Source organism: Palaemon carinicauda, chromosome 19 (assembly GCF_036898095.1).
Source record: "Palaemon carinicauda isolate YSFRI2023 chromosome 19, ASM3689809v2, whole genome shotgun sequence".
Taxonomy (NCBI): domain Eukaryota; kingdom Metazoa; phylum Arthropoda; class Malacostraca; order Decapoda; family Palaemonidae; genus Palaemon; species Palaemon carinicauda.
In genome coordinates this window covers 37,074,924-37,098,510 of record NC_090743.1, presented here as the reverse complement: position 1 = coordinate 37,098,510, position 23,587 = coordinate 37,074,924, and the positions used below count along the sequence as shown (strand labels likewise).

Here is a 23,587-nt window from a genome sequence, read left to right as displayed (position 1 = left end):
AATGGAAAATAAATTTTCCAATGGAAAATAAATTTTCCAATGGAAAATAAATTTTCCAATGGAAAATAAATTTTCCAATGGAAAATAAATTTTCCAATGGAAAATAAATTTTCCAATGGAAAATAAATTTTCCAATGGAAAATAAATTTTCCAATGGAAAATAAATTTTCCAATGGAAAATAAATTTTCCAATGGAAAATAAATTTTCCAATGGAAAATAAATTTTCCAATGGAAAATAAATTTTCCAATGGAAAATAAATTTTCCAATGGAAAATAAATTTTCCAATGGAAAATAAATTTTCCAATGGAAAATAAATTTTCCAATGGAAAATAAATTTTCCAATGGAAAATAAATTTTCCAATGGAAAATAAATTTTCCAATGGAAAATAAATTTTCCAATGGAAAATAAATTTTCCAATGGAAAATAAATTTTCCAATGGAAAATAAATTTTCCAATGGAAAATAAATTTTCCAATGGAAAATAAATTTTCCAATGGAAAATAAATTTTCCAATGGAAAATAAATTTTCCAATGGAAAATAAATTTTCCAATGGAAAATAAATTTTCCAATGGAAAATAAATTTTCCAATGGAAAATAAATTTTCCAATGGAAAATAAATTTTCCAATGGAAAATAAATTTTCCAATGGAAAATAAATTTTCCAATGGAAAATAAATTTTCCAATGGAAAATAAATTTTCCAATGGAAAATAAATTTTCCAATGGAAAATAAATTTTCCAATGGAAAATAAATTTTCCAATGGAAAATAAATTTTCCAATGGAAAATAAATTTTCCAATGGAAAATAAATTTTCCAATGGAAAATAAATTTTCCAATGGAAAATAAATTTTCCAATGGAAAATAAATTTTCCAATGGAAAATAAATTTTCCAATGGAAAATAAATTTTCCAATGGAAAATAAATTTTCCAATGGAAAATAAATTTTCCAATGGAAAATAAATTTTCCAATGGAAAATAAATTTTCCAATGGAAAATAAATTTTCCAATGGAAAATAAATTTTCCAATGGAAAATAAATTTTCCAATGGAAAATAAATTTTCCAATGGAAAATAAATTTTCCAATGGAAAATAAATTTTCCAATGGAAAATAAATTTTCCAATGGAAAATAAATTTTCCAATAGCTAAAGGTATGTTGAAAACTGATTTTTATGGAATATCATCTATGCTACTGAAGAGTTGAGTTATTTGAGGTTGATTAAGATTGCAATATGAGTGACTTTGTATTATACAACAATTTCTAGAATAAATGATAATAGAAATATGAATGTAATTTAGTTCTGGAAATAAACCCATTTTTTAACTAGATGCAAGTACACAACTCTGCTGAGAAATCTAGGAATAAGTAAAAAGCATTAAAGCATATTTCATTGTTTATTACAAAAATAATCAAAACATCAATTTTTTCAGAATGAATGTTGGAGAGGTTTTATTATTGGATAACTTAACAAGAAGCAGTCGCTGGTTTGGGCGAGATATCTTCATGCTGATACTACATTGCATGCATGTTAGTGTACAATTGGAAACTAAGATCAGCAGCTGTATATATATATATCTTGAATTGCATACTCTAACAGCTGTAGGATATCTTCACCAGGAAACTACATGAAGCACCTAAAGTCTTATTTGCTAACTACAACTTGCCTTGATTTGGCTACAGATGTACATCTTTGTGCTTAACTGCTCTGTGCTTGACTGCTCACTCTTCTACAGTATATCTTATTTTTCCAGTTGCGTACAGCTTCCAAGAGACGTCTACAGCTCCAATACTCCAATAAATGTTTACTTCATCATCTTGCAAGAAAATTTTCCTTGATTTGACTACAGCTACAGACGCCTTCGTGCTTAACTGCTCACTCTTCTACAGTTTATTTTAGTTTTCCAGTTGTAAACAGCTCCAATATTCATCTATTTGTCGCTTTCTGCTACGGCATCTCTATTAGACATCAGCATTTAGTCTTCAGCATTGTTAGATATCTAATTCTTCAACTTCTTAATGCTATTATCTGTCTTCAACTTCATCTACTTGTGTTTGCTTGTTACAAATTCTTGCTGCTACTGCAGTTAAACTTGAGTCTTTAGCAGCGTACAGTTCCAGAAGATGTCTCTACTACTCCAACATAATCTGTCTACTTCTCCATTTAGTTGTGTCTGCTTGCTACGACAGTTGTGTTGAGTCTTCAGCAGCGTACAGCTCCAGTAGATGATGTCTACTATTACAACATGATCTGTCTTCTTCTCAGTCTGCTTGCTACGACAGCTACGTTGAGTCTTCAGCAGCGTTCAGTTTCAGTAGATATCTAGTACTACAACATCGTCTTCTCCACCTGCTTGCTACAAGTACTTTCTACTATTTCAGCTGTGTTGAGACTTTAGAAGCGTACAGCTTTACTAGAGATGTCTACTATTACAACATGATCTGTCTTCTCCATCTACCATCTACTTGTGTCTGCTTGCTACAACTGCTTTCTGCTATGACAGCTGTGATGAGTCTTCAGCAGCGTAGAGCTCCAGTAGATGTCTACTTTTACAACATGATCTGTCTTCTCCATCTACCATCTACTTGTGTCTGCTTGCTACAACTGCTTTCTGCTATGACAGCTGTGATGAGTCTTCAGCAGCGTAGAGCTCCAGTAGATGTCTACTTTTACAACATAATCTGTCTTCTCCATCTACTTGTGTCTGCTTGCTGCTAAGACAGCCAGCTCCAGTAGATGTCTACTACTAACAACATGATCAGTCTTCTTCTCCTTCTACTTGTGTCTTCTTGCTACAGCTGTGTTGTGTCGAGTCTAAAGCAGCATACAGCTCCAGTAGTTGTCTACCACTATAGCATGATCAGTCTTCTTCTCCATCTACTTGTGTCTTCTTGCTACAGCTGTGTTGAGTCTTTGGCAGCATACAGCTCCAGTAGATGTCAAATATCATCTGTCTTTATTTTTATCTACTTATGTCTGTTTGCTACAACTACTTTCTGCTACGGCAGCTGTTTCCAGTCTCTTCAGTAGCGTACAGCTCCAGTAGATGTTGTCTACTACATCTGTCTTCTCCATCTACTTGTGTCTCCTTGCTACAACAGCTGTGTTGAGTGTTTTCAGCAGCATACAGCTCCAGTAGATGTCTACTACTACAACATGATCTACCTTCTCCATCTACTTGTGTCTGCTTGCTACAACTGCTTTCTGCTATGACAGCTGTGTTGAGTCTTCATCTGTCATCCTCTCCATCTACTTGTGTCTGCTTACTAAGACAGCTGTGTTGCTGCTACAGCAGCTGTGCTTAGTCTTCAATTGCTTCAACATTTCGATTATTTTTCAGCTGCGTACAGCTCCAATAGAATTCTTCTACTTAAACTGCTTACTACAACAGCATCCGTCTTCAATTCTTCAACTCCGTATGCTTGTGTCTGCTTGCTACAATTGCTTCCTACTATGACAGCTGTACATAGTCTTCACTTACTGGTAATCTTCAGCTGCTTACTGCTACAGTAGATGTCTACTTATTCAACTGCATACAACAGCAGCAACTGTCTTGAACTCCATCTGCTTACTGCAACAGCATTTTGCCGTTGTCTTTAACTGGGATGTCAGATGCTTTCGTCCAATCCATACCACAACAGCAGCGGGCTTTGGTTTCAATTGAATGCTGCAGCAACTGAGGTCCTTACTGGATGCTGATATTGCTGCCTGCTACTGCCATAATAGACAGACTTATTGTGAAAGCTACAACAGCTAGCTAATTTATAGAACTAGCGGCAGTTAAAGTTACTGCTGCAGGTTATGCTGTCTTCCAATACATAATCACCTATAAATGTAGATGTTTTAGCTCCCAATAGTCCTGAAGAGTGAGAATTACTGTGCAGACTGAAAAGCAGCTAATAACCATATTAGCAAAGAATTAGTGTCCACTTCCATAGCAGAAAACCTGTTGTAAGTGTTGTAGTTTTCTGCTGACTTGACTTTCTCCTGGAAAAGAAGAAAGATTTTATAGAAAGGAAACCTATCTTAATAAAACGTAGTTGCCCTACTGATTAATTGTATTTAATTAACCTGACTGACTATAATTGACTATAATTACCTGGTATTGTTTGTACTAAATTTGAGGTTTGAAAATTTTGAGTAATTAAATTCATAAATATAAAACATGTATGTAAGGCATAAGTTAATGGCAAACCAGGATTTGAGTGAAAAAATTGCAAAAACTTCTTTTAAATCAGTTTAAGTTTCAAGACCTAAATTGCTTAATGAAAAGCCAGTAGTAAAAAGTTAAATTTCATAAGTTATTTCTTTAAACCAAAAAAAAAAATAAATTTCATAAGTTATTTCTTTAAACCAAAAAAAAAAAATCAACATTTAATTCTTTAACAAATTGGTTACAGGCATTCTACTGTTCAGTTCTCTAATGCACTCAAAGCTTAATCAAGGTGTGAACAACAGTACAGTAATACAAAATCCAACTCGTGCAACATAAATTTCCAGCTCATAAGCTTTTGCAAGTTTTCAAATGAAGATTCCAAATTAGGGAGGTTTAAAGGTTGCTCAAATATATTATCAGCAACCAAGCCTCTCTCCAAGTTTGAACCAGAGAGCGCTTGGAAATCGCCGATAACTCGGCAGGTAGACCAATAGATTCTCCTAAACCATCCTTAGCTACGAAGGACGGTAAGCTTGTCTCAAACCCCACCATCCAACAGATTGCCAAGCAGACACATTTCCAATAGCATTGCACTTCAAGCATTATTTCAGGCCTTTGAAGCACCCAGTCACCCATAGCTGCACGCAATTCCCTTCATCTATACCTCCTTTCTTACTTCCATCTTGCTGTTCTACCTCTGAACATTTACTTCACACTGCCACTGCAGGGTTTACTCACACTTGGACATGGGCATTAAATGACCTCAAAAGCCTCAGTACCCAGCCTTTAGGGGTATTTATAAAAGCAAATGTAGATTTCTTGGCCTAATTACATGATACTACATTCTTGTGGTGCACGTTAATCCTGAGAGAGATTTCTACACAATGTGCAACACCTTAATCTTTTGCAGGGGTGGTAAATGGATAAACCTCCAGCTCTTTAAGGTGTCAAACCTAAAGGTCACGAGTTTCAATGCAGAAGGCATCTTGGCTGCAAAATTGGAAATTCTCAGCAGTCTTTAAAGTGAATTTTAAGTACAGTATTAGACATAAGGGCTCGACCCCACCAAAAATGTCGGGCATGTATATGGCAATCTACCACCCAAATGCCATCCATGGTAGTGCAATATACATGAAGGAATCATCATTGTGTGTGTAAAAACAACCAGCTGTACCATATAAATAGCCTCAAAATCAAAACCTGGGAAATAGTCAGAATAACATTGACGGAGAGGCTGTTGAAGAATGGGATCTAAATAATAACTTAACCATTCATCATAATGCAAAAGATAGACCATCTTTTATGAGCACAAGATATAAGAGGCTATAACCCTGACATGGCATTTGTGTCATATTTTCAATACTCAAACTTCGAAAAAAAAAAAGTGACAATTCCAAAATCTCAACACAGACCTATTGCTGTTAACATCAGATCAGTTACCTGATCTCTTGAGTCTAAACATATGCATTGATTCAACTTCCAGAAAGCAAAGTTGGAATGTTTCACATCGGAGCTGGATGACAAGATTAATAACATCGAACCAAAACCAGACAAATATAAACTTGTCAAGGAAATATAATGAAGAAGAAATAATCATATCCTGTGTATCACAGACCAAGGTAGCGAGATTTACAATCATCATACTCTGGTGTACAATTCATACCCCTCCATAGCCAACAAGAAAAAGAAGATATGGTAAGAACTGATAACCACAGCACCGATATGACCTTAAACGGTAAGAAGGCATGGAAAACAATTGCTTAACAGAACTCGGATAAGAACACCCAAACAAGAATAGTTGCAGTTACACATAATGCAGTAACAAAACAAATCTTACTTAATGGAAACTCATATAACAAAGAACAAGGATATCTCAAAAGAAAGAAGGTCGTAATAAAATCTGCCATGCAAGAAAATAATGAATTTGAGCCATTCACTCTTCAAGAACTCCAAGAAGCCATGAAACACCTTAAACTTGGAAAAGCTGCTGGCTGAACGATGTTGCCTTGAGCTAATACTGCACTTTGGCACCAGGATCAACTCAGGTTGTTGACACTTTAACTGTGCAAGAATATTCTAGATACCAAAACTGGAGAAGAGCTGAAGTTGTGGCCTTACTAATCCTTGCATGAACCCATTGATCCTTAGGAACTATCGGCCAGTATCTCTCCTCTGCATCTTATACAAACTGTGCGAATGGACGATGATGCCCGCATAGCTCCCACAGTCAAAAGACAACTAACACCAGACTAGGCTGGCTTCAGGTACTTGGCTTCACTCAGTATATTGAGGATGACTTTGAGCTTAGGAAAATCACAAGGGAGGGGCAGTATTTGTTGACCTAACAGCAGCCTATATCACTGGAACCACAGGTTGCTTCTTTTGAATCTTGCCAAATTTATTTGCAACAAAGCATTGTGCATTACATACAGTCACTGTTGTGTAACAAACTTTTCTTTGTTGAAATAGATGGAAGGAAAAGCAGATTGCAAAAGCAGAAAAATGGCCTCCTATTGGGGTCTGAGTTGGCGCCATGCTTTTCAGCATCCATACCAATGATCAACCACAGTTTATTGATATCCGTAGATCTATATATGCAGATGATCAGTGCCTAGCCATCGAATCGGATTTATTTACTACTATTGAGAGCAAATAATCAGATGCTTTGAAAGATCTTAATGAATACTACAAGCAAAACTTCCTAAATGCTAACCCAACTTAAAAACTACTTGGCTAAAAAGGAGTTGAACATCATGGAATGATAACTGAAAAATTATAGTTTCCCTGTCTATTTAAGCATAAAATTAGACCAAGCACTATCTTTTAGGGTGCATGGAAGTTATGTAAAGAAGAAGGTCGCTAACAGAAATATCCTTTAGCATTTGCCAATCCAAATTGGAGAACAAATCCTCAAACCCTAAGACAAACAGCTCTGGCTCTCAACTAATCCACTGCTGCATACTGCTCACCAGTCTGGGAAAGGTCATGTCATTCCCATAAAGTTGACATTGAATTCAATCAAGCATGTCAGACAATTACTGATGCCTAAGACCAACACCCCTTCCACTACTTTATAGATTGGCAGGCATTGCACCACTGAAAATCTGCCAAAAAACTCATTCAAAGACCCAAAAGTACAAACAAGAGAATGATGAAAAGGCACCCCACTCCATGATCACTAGGAGGTTGGACAAAGATTGAAATCCTTCAGTTTCATAATCACCACTAGCCCTGACCCCATGGACCCTGCAACTTAACACCGAGAACACTGGAGAGAAACAGACCACTGCTCACCTGGTTAGGCCACCCAGAGCCCATGCAAATTTCTTCACCATGGAATAAACCTCTGTAGAAAGGACAGGGTTACTCTTAATCTAGAAAGAGCTAGAAGAGTTTGAAGGACTGGGAACAACCTGTATAAATGGGGTCTCGTCCCCCTCTGCTGAGAGCCCATGTTATTCTATCCAGACAATGGACCACATACTTCATTGATATGAACAGGGGCCAATCTGTACAGATCTGGACCTCTAAGAATGTAATCAGGTCGCTATGCAGTGGATACTATGTTGGTGCGATAATATGATGATGATGAATTGCAGAACGTGCTAGATGAAGATAGACAACACATGATTGCTGCAATCAGGTCCAACTTTTATATCAATATCTTTGGAAAATATTAACACCCACAGCTAATTAATACAATATAATTGGAAAGAAATACAATAATACTCAGAGAACAATTCCGTTAGAACAATACAGTCTTATCTATGTCTGACAGTGATGTCAAATGTTAATAGTGCGCTATATTTCCTGAATATATTTTAATTAAAAGGCTCATATGGATGTCGATCAAATCCCTTTTAAATCTAGACCAGACCTTTGAGGATTAGAAAAACGGAGGTAAGTGTGAATGACAACCAGGGAAACAGAAGGAAGGAGGTAGCTTGGTGTGTGTATACAAGGGTGGTTCCATAGAGAGACCCTTTATCTATCCTGTATGGTCACAAGTACACGGACCCAGTAACTGTCCTGCTCACAACAATTATATCCATAGTGCAATCGGTGCATTCTCGTGGTGCCGTGTAGAAATTACTTAAAGGTCTTTGCAGAATCTCATTGGTCACTAACTGTACACTCTTCATAACCTCTCCTTAGACCTCACTTGCAGCATCCTTTTTCCATCATGTTTTCAAACCTAGCAAGTTTTACTTCATAGTGCAAGTACAAGGCTATGTAAGAAAGAGAGCAGGAACCATAGTAGAATAATAAAAGTAGAGGAAGCGACGGTCAAAACAAAAAAGATACTCGAAATTAGCAAATTTGAAACGAAACTATTAGAAAAAAACACCCCCGGCAATTAGCGTGGAATATGAACTCCTGAACTCGGAAAGAACAATTATAATAATGACTATCTAGAAAATGTTTGTAAGACTTAGAAGGAGGAAATCTCAAGAAACAAAACCTGAATGTTGACAAAGTAATTAAAACAAACTCTATCTTGTTATTGAGAGATGTTTGACATTGTCGAGTTAGAAAATAACTCTAGTCTTTGAAGTGTCATTTGTATCATGCAACTTTGACAAAAACAAAGGCAATTTCACGACTATCATAGTGGTCTTTAGAAATTTTAATATCAAGACTCTAGAATCGGTTATAGTGCTAATCTTAGACAAGTTTTGTATTAAAGCCAGCTATACCGAGCCTACTTGATAAAGCAAGCAATACCGAGCCTACTTGATAAAGCAAGCAAGAATGAAATTGTATACACAGGCACACTGAAGAAGAGAATAATTGAGTAACAATTCAAGTTGTTAAAAAACGTTGAAATTACAATAGGAAGCTCTTCGTACACAGTTACCTTCTAAGAAACAATTTTCTACTACCAGAATATACAATAAATTATAAAAATTAAAACTATCGGCTGAATTACTTACCAGTGAACGAAAATCTCCTCTGATTAAATAAGATGAGACTTTCTTTGGAAAATCTACTTTAGTTGTTCCATTCCTGAAGCATTAATCACATGCAATGCTTGCTTCTGATTTATTATGGTGATTGTAAGAATATATATAATCGTTGAACAATTTGAGACTAACTTGGCAATTCAATACACTCCTTAAGTAGTTACCAGTAGTCGTTTCCACTGAAATGTATAATCACGAGTTACTTTTATATTTATGGGCATGAGAAAGTATGTATTTTTAGCATTGCACACCAGATACAGGTTATTTTCACTTATATAAAATCTAGTTAATTTTAGGGATTAATTTATATCTTCAGTTGATTCTAAGAATTAAAAAAAAAAACAAAAAAAACAAGAACATTTCGGATATATTTATGGCAAACATCATCCCTATTAAATCAGATACAGGCCTACTGGAAAAGTCAAAAGTTCTGAAATTCAAGGGACAAAGCTAAAATAAGTAGCCTATACATCAAAGAGAATATTAATTTCTGACAATTTTGATCATTATCCAAACAAATTGGCTATTTATTTATTTTTTACATAAACCCACGTGTAGTGATTGCAAAAGTAGCAGAGGAAGGAAGAGTAAACGGTTATAAGCTAGCATAGAAAGACCATAAACGGGAGGACATGTCTGATGCCTTTGTCCTGCAGTGTACTAGTTATTTCTGATGATGAAGCGTAGGTTACATTAAGTAGTCCTATACCCTGTAGGTTATAATAAGTACCCCGTAGGTTACGCTGACGCCTTATGGCTGATAAAATTAAGAACATGGCAATGTGGAGTTGGATTTGTGAATTTTTGCCTAATTTCCTCCTGTTTCGACAGGGAAGACCATTCAGCACTGAGGCACACTTAGGTCAAAATCTAGTGTATCTGGACAGCAAGATGGAAGAAAAAAGAACAGAGCCAAGATTATAAGTTTGTATAATATATGCAACTGTGGGTTGAGCTGTTGAAAATCCATTATTTTGACAAATCAAAACTGGAATCTTTCGAGTCGAAATTAAGTCCTTTCAAAAACAAGAAACAAAAATTATACCTTCCGTTATGAAAAACAACCTTCTAATAATAAAAGACTGTCACTTTTTAAATATAAATTCAAAGATTAAAATCTTACCAATGAACGAAGTGTCACACTGTTTAGAACAAGGTCTATAGAACAACACAGACCTTGATGTGATCAAAGAGGGAGACTTTCGTAAGAAAATTGACGGTTAGATATCTCGATGCTTGTAAAGTCCATCCTAATCCTGGAATCATTGCAGATGAACATGCGCCTTCTATATACTCACCGGAACATATCCGTTTATTAGTTTCCACTGAAAAGAATAACCGTAATGTTACTCAATTTTCCATACTCCATTTCTCACCATTTTACAGCAATAGGTTGTCATCAACTCTCTACAAATTTCCGACTAATTTTATTTTTTTTCCTCATCACCTAACAACTATAACATTAAAAGTAAATTATGGACTATCTTGGTAAGAAACTTTAAAAGTAAATTATGGACTATCTTGGTAAGAAACTTTAAAAGTAAATTATGAACTATCTTAATAAAAGACCTTACAAGTAACATAATGGATATCTTAATAAAAGACCTTAAAAGTAACATAATGGATATCTTAATAAAAACTTTAAAAACATGGACTATCTTAATAAAAAAAGACCTTACGTAGACCATGGACTATCTTAATAAAAACTTTAGAGAAATCATGGACTATCAATAAAAAAAACCCTTAAAAGTAAATTATGGACTATCTTAATAAAAAGCCTTAAGTAAATTATGGACTATCTTAATAAAAACTTTAAAGAAATCATGGACTATCTTCATAAAAACAAAAACATTGAAAGTAAATTATGGAGTATCTTAATAAAGACTTTAAAGAAATTATGGACTATCTTAATAAAAACCTTATAGGTAAATTATGGACTATCCTGATAGAAAACAACAACATACGATACTCCAGCTCTCAATGCAAAATTCAAAATCTTAATTTTTTGGAATATAAAAAAAGCTTTAGACTTTTTTTGTATAAGCAGGGCATAAACTCAAGGATTGTATGTATAAATGGAGGGAAATTAATAATTTCAAGCTTATAATTTTGATCACCATTACTAAAAAAAAATTGACCTAAAGACCTACAACAAAAAACCTTTCAATGTGGTTGCCTGTAGATAAAAGACTGACTGACTCAATGTCAGTCTCAAGACTATCAAAGAAGGGTAAGTTAATGAAAGGAACAATGCACAAATTTTTAAAAGATATCTAGGTAGGCACATGACTAAATGCCCTATTTATACTTCAGTAAGTTACGCCTTACTATCGTGAAAATCAGAATTAATATGAAGACTTTTAACCACTTAAAACTCAATTTATCTGTTAACAACTGCATTATCTTTTATCTATCTTTTAACAGCTGCATTATCTTATATTTATCTTTTATCAGTTGCATTATCTTATATCTATATTTTAACAGCTGCATTATCTTATATCTTTTAACAGCTGCATTATCTTATATCTTTTAACAGCTGCATTATCTTATATCTTTTAACAGCTGCATTATCTTATATCTTTTAACAGCTGCATTAGCTTATACACAAACTTCTACATTTCATTATAGTGTATTTTACCTTGATTCAGGTATGATTATCCTACTGGGAGCAATGTCGACTATAAATAACTTCTTGTTTCTCCCGAGGCCATCCACGTGTCAATCCTTGAAGGGTAAAAAAAAAAAAAAAAAAAAAAAAATTAAAGCTTATGGTTGAGCCTTCTAGTAGATGTCATGTACATTTTATACAGAAATATGTTTGGAGTTTTTCCATTCATTGAATCGTTCCTCTTTCAAAACAAAATAATCTACATAATTTACTGTACGTTATGTGATATTTAATTCACTCTGAAAAATAAATGTAGACTTAAATATAGATATACAAAACAAGTTTTATATTCTAGTTATTATATTTTATGAATGGAACCTAAAACAAATAGGATACGGACTTAAAATCTATGAATATCGGATATCTATTAAAGCTAAAAAAAAAAAAAATACTTCAGCCCCGAAATTTTTTTTTACAGATTCAGCCATATACAACTATACATATAAATTAAAGGATGAATTACATGGCACTTGGGAGTAATTAAGTGGTTTCCTGTCAAAACGATATAGAAAACCCCTATGTTGCTAAAAATCAATAATGATTCCTTATATTATCATTACGGAATTCAACTGAAGACTGACATGAAATTGTACCCTGGTGGTCGAAATGGAGTGCAAAAATAAATTAAAAACCATCGTATAATTAATAAATTCAATTGAAAACTGACTTGACACGAGGCGGGTGTGGTATCTTATGGTTTAAATGATGACCCATTGAAAAAAATCAACTTCAAAATTCAAAATATATACTCCTATAAAATTCGCTGATGATTGTGCAATATAAGAATTATAATTCGTTAATGGTATAAATACAAGTTACATTTTACACTTATTACTTAACACTCAACTTTCATATAACTTCGCTTAATTTCTGTTCCAGAAACTAACAGGGGGGGGGGTGTAACTAAAACGTTAGTTCACCAATAAATTTACTTATTATCTTAGTAAATTTCACCCGAGTTACCGAGACTTGGATTATCTATATTGAATTCTATTAAGGTTTTACTGATAACCATTGCATGTTTTTTAATGTTATCTTGAACATGAATAATTGCTTTTCACCATTAAAGAACTTCATATTCAGTTTGCCAATGAACATGAAACTAGAGCGGTTAGGTACTTGGAACATCGGACAAACTTGTAAACAGATGGACAGCATTAGGACCCACTAACTGCATCCTGGACAACAAGCGATGAAACCGATTTAAAACACTAAAACTAACACCATTGCGATATGTTTCCCCTGCTAATACAGATATCAAACCCCATACATTCTTCACGCAAAAACTTTATAATATGTTACCTCAAACTAGATTAAGCCTCCTTTTATGGTTGATAGATTGAAGATTAAGCTCGTTCCACGCGAGGGGCAAATGCAGGGCGGGCACTGATTTGCCCAAGGCCATTAGAAATGACTGACACCACTGCATGTTTAGGATTGATTTCATCAGATCGGCAACACATGTTTATCCACTTGCCACAAATTTTCTCTAGGAAACGTAAAATACGTAATAGCATTGCCTTCAGTTTTTCCTTTGGTATTCAGGCATCCGTAAACAAGTGTGTTATTTGACATTGCTAATTAAGTGACTGATCGTTGTAAACAATGCCAATATGGTCTTCGTTGTAAGCAAGGCTTTGGGTTGTGAAGTGAGTTATGATTTTGTTTTTACTGGCTGGGCTGAATTGTGGCGAACGTGATGAGCCCAAAAGCACGACTCATCGATGACTGTCCGATTGACCTTTTTGTATTGCCCTTAATTCGCCCTTCATTCTTTCGCTGTGAAAATGTTACCAGATTAAACAGTCCAAGGCAGACAGTTGGCACAGGCAGCGAACGTTTGACTTGGGCCAGAAGCCGGCCAGAGTATACTGTAGTAAGTTGTGTCAGACAACAGTCAGGCGCCCATCCACTTCCAAATCAACTGCCACGGGAATTTCGATGGTTTTCGTCCAAGACCCTTCTGATGTCATCTACACTTCACCGTCTCCCACACAACAAAATGGGTAACAGCCCATGCACAGCGTGTATTTGTCCACGTTGAAGAGCCTTTACAGTACTAATGACTTTTGAGACACCTTATAGGATTCTTTCCCCGTTTTACTGTATAGGGGGAAAAATTCATATCTATCATTTTGGAACAGTTTAATTCCCTGTACTTTTACGGTACTTAAAAAATTCCTTAAACCCCCAACCAACCTATTTGCAATATATGCAGTCTAACTCGCATATTTTGTTTTAATCCCTTAATATGAATGTTCAAGGTTTTTAGTTTCAAGTTCTATCAACATTCTTCTCTTAAATCCCTGGTTTTCAACATGCTTAATCTGCATATCACCGAGCTGCTTCAACTTTACAATATCTCCAAGTTTTACAGTACTAAAATCCCCATGCTCTTTATAGAAAAGGAAAAAAAATGAGTTTATCCACAAACGCACCTGTCGGGTACATTAAGGGGGAAAACGAATGTCCAAAATCTTTCTTTTAAGCTGCTAAGTTTTCAATCTTTACAATTCCCATTTTCTTATTACAGTTCAAAACATGTCAAGATTTCCAAGAACGCTACACAGGTAGTTCAAACACTCCTTTTCCTAAATACTAACTTCCTTATTGTCCAAATAATTGTTAAAAGTTACAATGGTTTACAAATTTTTCTGTTAGCCACGTATGTGCATTACATATTTAGTTATCTTCTGAATGAATTATTACTCCCTTACTTTCCAACGCAACCTTCCAATCGACTTCTGCAATTCAAATGCATGATCAGCAATCACATGTAATCCGACATTAAATCTTATTCAAAATGACCCAACGCTGGAGCCCAAGACTTAAGCTATCGGATACAGAGGGGTGGGTGCAAAATCTGTGCAGTCATTTTTTTAAACAATGCACGTCAAGTTACGTGGAATAAATGTGAAGATATAATGCAGGTAAGAATCAGTTGCAGTTAGTGGTTGAGGGGACTGACAGGCCCACCAAGACTAGTTGTAAAGGGGCCACCTCTGTATTATAGTCCTACTGACCGCACCACACTAAGTTTTGTGCATTATGTAGTTCTTGAGTAGGAATATTGAATGGGTCCCCGATACTGGGCCCTACTTGACAGTAATCTTTCTCATGTACTCGCATGTTCCATATAAAACTAAGTTCTTCGTAACATGCTATATGTATATTTATCATCATTACTATTACTTGCTAAGCTACAACCCTAGTTGGAAAGCAGGATGCTATAAGCCCAGGGGCTACAACAGGGAAAATAGACCAGTGAGTTAAGGAAAAAAAAAGTAAAATAAAATATTTGAAGAATATTAAAATTCAAATAAATCTATTATATAAAAATAAACAAGAGAAAGTAGTGCGCCCGAGTGTACCCTCAAGCAAGAGAACTAACCCAAAACAGTGGAAGACCATGGTACAGTCTATGATACTACTCTTGCAATATACCATTAATACCTTGAATGCTTCATAGCATTAAACTTAAAACTGATTAATAAAAATAGTGCAAGAAAATTTTACACAACATACATCCTACCCCCATGGAGATAATTATTAGTAATTCTAATCCAGTCCTGTATATGAACGCAAACTTTCAATGTTTCAAGTTCTGCAACATGCCATTTACTTATAAATTAGTTATCCAAAGTAAGTACTTCAAATGCGTAATGTTAATGCCATAAAAGTTTCAAACCATATCTACACGTCACAGTTATAGCTTATCGACCAGCTTACTCCAAGCCAACAAAGAGGCTAATTATTTCATGTACACAAAAACTAGGATTGCCCACTCGAGTTTCACACATTCACCACAAAACTTTGTTTTTAATAAAGTTCTTAATAAAAAAAATCTAAAGACAACAGTATTCACAATTTGAAGTTCCACAGTAAATACATAGGACAGGGCAAATCTTTCAGTAGCTTTGCACAAAACCGTGATAAAATTTTAAAGGATTATCTATAAGAGCACCATACGTTAGATTTTGAGAACTACCAATACCCTGTTAAGACTACACTTTATACTGGTGCTTTGTGCAGATAGTGGCGTTTACCAAAAATTACCAGTTACAAGCAAAGCTATTCCACGGCAAAGCATTCCTGCTCAAGGAAGGCATTTCCTTAAATATTTCAAAATAACCATTGCCATGAATGAAGGTTTTTGAATTATTAAGGCTAGCTGTATTGCTCCGGTTACGGACAATTTAAATGAATCGTTCACGTTTTACTGCGAGCGTATGTAATGGCCTTTGACATTCCGTTTGTATATTGCATAATTTATTCATCCCTACAACTTCTAGATACAATTTAAACAGTTATATAGAGACTAACTTAAATACTAATTACAAATATTTGCGCAAACATTTGACTTGAAATATGGGAAAAAAATAAATTGCCACTTAACGCTAAAAGGGTTGGTGGCGAGATCTTTGTATTCTTGTTCATTAAGATTTAATGACTGTATATTATGGGCGTTAACCATATAGTTTAGTAGTAAACTATATGGTTAACGCCCATAATATACTGCCAACATCCAAGTACTTTAGCTTGTGGCCGATTATTGTACTCTTTACTCGACTAATTTACGGAGCAGAGCTAAACTAGATTAATTAGGTTTACAGCAAAGTATAATTCTCGTCTTCCAAGTACCACCGTTCTGTACTTAAATTTTCAGGTTAATACTTTTAAACCTGATTAAGCTGTAGGGTGCATTTGCTATTATGAAAACTGTCAACAGTATGGTTACTGTTATTTAGAATTTAAAACGCCATAATTAAGGTTAACCTTTGTTTAAATCTAGTAGTTTAAAAATCTACCTTTTTCAGAGTTAGGTACCATTTAATTTTGCCTATCAAGGCACTAAGTACTTATACCGTTAATGAGCCTCATTTTCATCGATTGAACTATTGCACTCCAAATAAACCACCCAAAGAGTCAAGGCCCAGTTTAACAGGTTGACAAATAGGCAGAGTTTATGGGAAATTTAATCTACTTCGAGTCTTAAAATTTCTACAGGTTTGTGATCCGCTTTTCTTTTTCAACTAGAACGCAGGTTTTGGTGTTTAGTTTACCGTTACAGAGTAACCATTTATATACATCTTAATACTGAAAATTTTTCACCACTAGGTTGTCAGACTACATTTGGCCTATTCCAGAAAGAGCTCAATTACCACACCACGTTTAAGAAATATAGGGTTTACATCAAGATTGAATGACTTAACCCACAAATCTAGCTATTCTGATTTTAAATTTAGGTACTTTTCAAAGCTTAAGAACATAGCAATGTTAAGTTGGATTTATGAATTTTTGTCTAATTTCCTCCTGTTTTGACAGGGAAGATCATTCAGCACCGATGCACACTTAGGTCAAAATCTAGTGTGTTTGGACAGCAAGATGGAAGAAAAAAGAACAGAGCTAAGATTATAAGTATATGAAATATGTGCAACTATGGGTTGAGATGCTGAAAATCCACTATTTTGACAAGACAAAACCGGAATCTTTCGAGCCGAAATTAAGTCCTGTCAAAAAAAAAAAGAAAAAAAAAATTATAATACCTTCCTCTATGAAAAAACAACCTCATAATAGAAGATTGTCACTTTTTAAATATAGATTCAAAGATTAAAATCTTACCAATGAACGAAGTGTCACACTGTTTAGAACAAGGTCTATAGAACAACACAGACCTTGATGTGATCAAAGAGGGAGACTTTCGTAAGAAAATTGACGTTTAATATCTCGATGCTTGTAAAATCCATCCTAATCCAGGAATCATTGCAGATAAACATATCCGTGTATTAGTTTCCACTGAAAAGAATAATCGAAATGTTACTCAATTTTCCTTACTCCATTTCTCACCATTTTACAGCAATAGGTTGTCATCAACTCTCTACAAATTTTCAGACTAATTTTATTTATTTTTTCCTCATCACCTAACATCTATAACATTAAAAGTAAATTATGGACTATCTTGATAAGAAACTTTAAAAGTAAATTATGGACTATCTTGATAAGAAACTTTAAAAGTAAATTATGGACTATCTTAATAAAAAAAACCTTAAGTAGACCATGGACTATCTTAATAAAAACTTTAAAGAAAACATGGGCTATCTTAATAAAAAAAACCCTTAAAAGTAAATTGTGGACTATCTTAATAAAAACTTTAAAGAAATCATGGACTACCTTAATAAAATCTTTAAAGAAATCATGGACTATCTTCATAAAGAAAAGCATTGAAAGTAAATTATGGAGTATCTTAATAACGACTTTAAAGAAATTATGGACTATCTTAATAAAAACCTTAAAAGTAAATTATGTACTATCTTGATAGAAATCAACAACATACGATACTCCAGCTCTCAATGCAAAATTCAAAATTTTTTGGAATATAAAAAAGGCTTAATTATTTACTATTTTTTTTTTTGTATAAGCAATGCATAACTCAGGGCTAGTATTTAGAGGGAAATTAATAATTTCAAGCTTATAATTTTGATCACCATAACTAAAAAAAAAAAAAAAAAAAAAAAAAAAAAAAAAAAAAAAAAAAGCTAAAGACCTACTCTCGACTAAAAACCTCTCAAAGTGGTTGCCTGTAGATAAAAGACTAGCCGACTGTCAATGTCAGTCTCAAAACTATTAAAGAAGGGTAAGTTGATGAAAGCAACAAGGCCCAAATTAAAAGAACATATCTAGGTAAGCATATAAATAATTAATGACCTTTTTATACTCATTTAATCAGTAAGTTATGCCTTACTATAGTGAATTTCAGAATTAATCTGAAGACTTAATCACCTTAAACTCAATCTATCTTTTAACAGCTGCATTATCTTATATTTATCTTTTAACAGCTGCATTATCTTATATTTCTATTTTAACAGCTGCATTATCTTATATCTTTTAACAGCTGCATTATCTTATATCTTTTAACAGCTGCATTATCTTATATCTTTCATCAGTTGCATTATCTTATATCTATATTTTAACAGCTGCATTAGCTTATACACAAACTTCTACATTTCATTATAGTGTATTTTACCTTGATTCAGGTATGATTATCCTACTGGGAGCAATGTCGACTATAAATAACTTCTTGTTTCTCCCGAGGCCATCCACGTGTCAATCCTTGAAGGGTAAAAAAAAAATAAAAGCTTATGGTTGAGTCTTCTAGTAAATGTCATGTACATTTTATACAGAAATATGTTTGGAGTTTTTCCATTCATCGAATCGTTCCTCTTTCAAAACAAAATAATCTACACAATTTACTGTACGTTATGTGATATTTAATTCACTCTGAAAAATAAATGTAGACTTAAATATAGATATACAAAACAAGTTTTATATTCGTTATTATATTTTATGAATGGAACCTAAAACAAATAGGATACGGACTTAAAATCTATGAATATCGGATATCTATTAAAGCTAAAAAAAAAAAAAATACTTCAGCCCCGAAATTTTTTTTTACAGATTCAGCCATATACAACTATACATATAAATTAAAAGGATGAATTACATGGCACTTGGGAGTAATTAAGTGGTTTCCTGTCAAAACAATATAGAAAACCCCTATGTTGCTAAAAACCAATAATGATTCCTTATATTATCATTACGGAATTCAACTGAAGACTGACATGAAATTGTACCCTGGTAGTCGAAATGGAGTGCAAAAATAAATTAAAAACCATCGTATAATTAATAAATTCAATTGAAAACTGACTTGACACGAGGCGGGTGTGGTATCTTATGGTTTAAATGATGACCCATTGAAAAAAATCAACTTCAAAATTCAAAATATATACTCCTATAAAATTCGCTGATGATTGTGCAATATAAGAATTATAATTCGTTAATGGTATAAATACAAGTTACATTTTACACTTAATACTTAACACTCAACTTTCATGTAACTTCGCTTAATTTCTGTTCCAGACGTGAGAAACTAACAGGGGGGGGGGTGTAACTAAAACGTTAGTTCACCAATAAATTTACTTATTATCTTAGTAAATTTCACCCGAGTTACCGAGACTTGGATTATCTATATTGAATTCTATTAAGGTTTTACTGATAACCATTGCATGTTTTTTAATGTTATCTTGAACATGAATAATTGCTTTTCACCATTAAAGAACTTCATATTCAGTTTGCCAATGAACATGAAACTAGAGCGGTTAGGTACTTGGAACATCGGACAAACTTGTAAACAGATGGACAGCATTAGGACCCACTAACTGCATCCTGGACAACAAGCGATGAAACCGATTTAAAACACTAAAACTAACACCATTGCGATATGTTTCCCCTGCTAATACAGATATATCAAACCCCATACATTTTTCACGCAAAAACTTTACTTTATATGTTACCTCAATTAAACTAGATTAAGGCTCCTTTTATAGTTGATAGATTGAAGATTAAGCTCGTTCCACACGAGGGGCAAATGCAGGCCGGGCACTGATTTGCCCAAGGCCATTAGAAATGACGAACACACCACTGCATGTTTAGGATTGATTTCATCAGATCGGCAACACATGTTTATCCATTTTCCACAAATTTTCTCTAGGAAACGTAAAATACCTAATAGCATTGCCTTTTGTTTTTCCTTTGGTATTCAGGCATCCGTAAACAAGTGTGTTATTTGACATTGCTAATTAAGTGACTGATATCGTTGTAAACAATGCCGATATTGTCTTCGTTGTAAGCAAGGCTTTGGGTTGTGAAGTGTGTTATGATTTTGTTTTTACTGGCTGGGCTGAATTGTGGCGAACGTGATGAGCCCAAAAGCACGACTCATCGATGAGTGTCTGATTGACCTTTTTGTATTGCCCTTAATTCGCCCTTCATTCTTTCGCTGTGAAAATTTTACCAGCTTAAACAGTCCAAGGCAGACAGTTGGCACAGGCAGCGAACGTTTGACTTGGGCCAGAAGCCGGCCAGAGTATACTGTAGTAAGTTGTGTCAGACAACAGTCAGGCGCCCATCCACTTCCAAATCAACTGCCACGGGAATTTCGATGGTTTTCGTCCAAGACCCTTCTGACGTCATCTACACTTCATCGTCTCCCACACAACAAAATGGGTAACAGCCCATGCACAACGTGTATTTGTCCATGTTGAAGAGCCTTTACAGTACTAACGACTTTTGAGACACCTTATAGGATTCTTTCCCCGTTTTACTGTATGAGGGGAAAAAATCAAATCTATCATTTTGGAACAGTTTAATTCCCTGCACTTTTACGGTACTTAAAAATTCCTTAAACCCCCAACCAACCTATTTGCAATATATGCAGTCTAACACGCATATTTTGTTTTAATCCCTTAATATGAATGTTAAAGGTTTTTAGTCTCAAGTTCTATCAAAATTCTCCTCTTAAATCCCTGGTTTTCAACATGCTCAATCTGCATATCACTGAGCTGCTTCAACTTTACAATATCTCCAAGTTTTACAGTACTAAAATCCACATGCTCTTTATAGAAAAGGAAAAAAAATAAGTTTAGATTCACAAACGCACCTGTCGGGTACATTAAGCGGGAAAACGAATGTGCAAATTTTTTTTTAAACTGCTAAGTTTTCAATCTTTACAATTCCCATTTTCTTATTACACAGTTCAAAACATGTCAAGATTTCCAAGCACGCTACACAGGTAGTTCAAAAACTCCTTTTCCTAAATACCAACTTCCTTATTGGCCAAATAATTGTTAAAAGTTACAATGGTTTACAAATTTTTCTGTTAGCCACGTATGTGCATTACATATTTAGTTATCTTCTGAATGAATTATCACTCCCTTACTTTCCAACGCAACCTTCCAATTGACTTCTGCAATTCAATTGGATGATCAGCCATCACATGTAATCCGACATTAAATCTTATTCAAAATGACCCAACGCTGGAGCCCAAGACTTAAGCTATCGGGTACAGAGGGGCGAGTGCAAAATCTGTGCAGTCACCTGTTTAAACAATACACGTCAAGTTACGTTGAATAAATGTGAAGATATAATGCAGTTAAGAATCGGTTGCAGTTAGTGGTTGAGGGGACTGACAGGCCCACCAAGACTGGTTGTAGAGGAGCCACCTCTGTTATATTCCTACTGACCACACCACGCTTAAGTGTTATGCATTATGTAGTTCTTGAATAGGAATATTGAATGGAACCCTTATACTGGGCCCTACTTGGCAATAATCGTTCTCATGTACTCTATCAAGTTCCATATAAAACTTAGTTCTTCGTAACATGCTATATATATATTATTATTACTTGCTAAGCTACAACCCTAGTTTGAAAGCAGGATGCTATAAGCCCAGGGGTTCTAACAGGGAAAATAGCCCAACGAGTTAAGGAAAAAAGTTATGAAATATTTTAAGAACAAACATTCAAATAAAAATCTATATATATTATACTATCTATATATCTATATATCTAAATATATAAAGAGAAATAAAGTAGTGCGCGAGAAATAAATTTGTGCACCCGAGTGTACCCCCAAGCAAGATTACTAACCCAAGACAGTGGAAGACCATGGTACTGAGTCTATGATACTACTCTTGCAATATACCATTAATACCTTGAATGCTTCATAGCATTAAACTTAAAACTGATTAATAAAAATAGTGCAAGAAAATTTTACACAACATACATCCTACCCCCATGGAGATAATTATTAGTAATTCTAATCCAGTCCTGTATATGAACGCAAGCTTTCAATGTTTCAAGTTCTGCAACATGCCATTTACTTATAAATTAGTTATCCAAAGTAAGTACTTCAAATGCGTAATGTTAATGCCATAAAAGTTTCAAACCATATCTACACGTCACAGTTATAGCTTATCGACCAGCTTACTCCAAGCCAACAAAGAGGCTAATTATTTCATGTACACAAAAACTAGGATTGCCCACTCGAGTTTCACACATTCACCACAAAACTTTGTTTTTAATAAAGTTCTTAATAAAAAAATCTAAAGACAACAGTATTCACAATTTGAAGTTCCACAGTAAATACATAGGACAGGGCAAATCTTTCAGTAGCTTTGTACAAAACCGTGATACAATTTTAAAGGATTACCTATAAGAGCACCATACGTTAGATTTTGAGAACTACCAATACCTTGTTAAGACTACACTTTATACTGGTGCTTTGTGCAGATAGTGGCGTTTACCAAAAATTACCAGTTACAAGCAAAGCTATTCCACGGCAAAGCATTCCTGCTTAAGGAAGGCATTTACCTAAATATTTCAAAATAACCATTGCCATGAATGAAGGTTTTTGAATTATTAAGGCTAGCTGTGTTTCTCCACTTACCGACAATTTAAATGAATCGTTCAAGTTTTACTGCGAGCGTATGTAATGGCCTTTGACATTGTTTGTATATTGCATAATTTATTCATCCCTATAACTTCTAGATCCAATTTAAACAGTTATATAGAGACTAACTTAAATAATAATTACAAATATTTGCGCAAACATTTGACTTGAAATATGGAAAAAAATAAATTGCCACTTAACGCTAAAAGGGTTGGTGGTGAGATCTTTGTATTCTTGTTCATTAAGATTTTAGTGACAACTTTACTAGTCAACTATATGGTTAACGCCCATAATATACTGCCAACACCCAAGTACTTTGGCTTTTGGCCGATTATTGTACTCTTTACTAGACTTATTTATCGAGGTACTGCGGTTTACGGAGCAGAGCTAAACTAGATTAATTAGGTTTACAGCAAAGTATAAATAGCGTCTTCCAACTACCACCGTTCTGTATTTAAATTTTCAGGTTAATACTTTTAAACCTGATTAAGCTGTAGGATGCATTTGCTATTAT

The 23,587-nt window shown here is 34.3% G+C and overlaps 1 long non-coding RNA gene across 6 annotated transcripts in view; it reads right to left on the bottom strand.

Moving 5' to 3' along the window:
• Nucleotides 1-3,828: 3,828 nt before the first annotated feature.
• Nucleotides 3,829-23,587, bottom strand: part of LOC137658573 (uncharacterized) — a 32,162-nt gene continuing 12,403 nt past the window's right edge. For 3 of the 6 annotated variants that reach the window (XR_011047370.1, XR_011047373.1, XR_011047372.1), the window contains exons 5-10: nucleotides 18,812-18,897; nucleotides 17,410-17,583; nucleotides 11,758-11,843; nucleotides 10,243-10,444; nucleotides 9,090-9,298; nucleotides 3,829-3,986 (exon numbers count right to left, since the gene is read on the bottom strand). This is a non-coding gene — a long non-coding RNA (uncharacterized lncRNA). The remainder of the gene's footprint in view (nucleotides 3,987-9,089; nucleotides 9,299-10,242; nucleotides 10,445-11,757; nucleotides 11,844-17,409; nucleotides 17,584-18,811; nucleotides 18,898-23,587) is intronic. The other 3 variants (XR_011047375.1, XR_011047371.1, XR_011047374.1) reach the window with 3 other exon arrangements.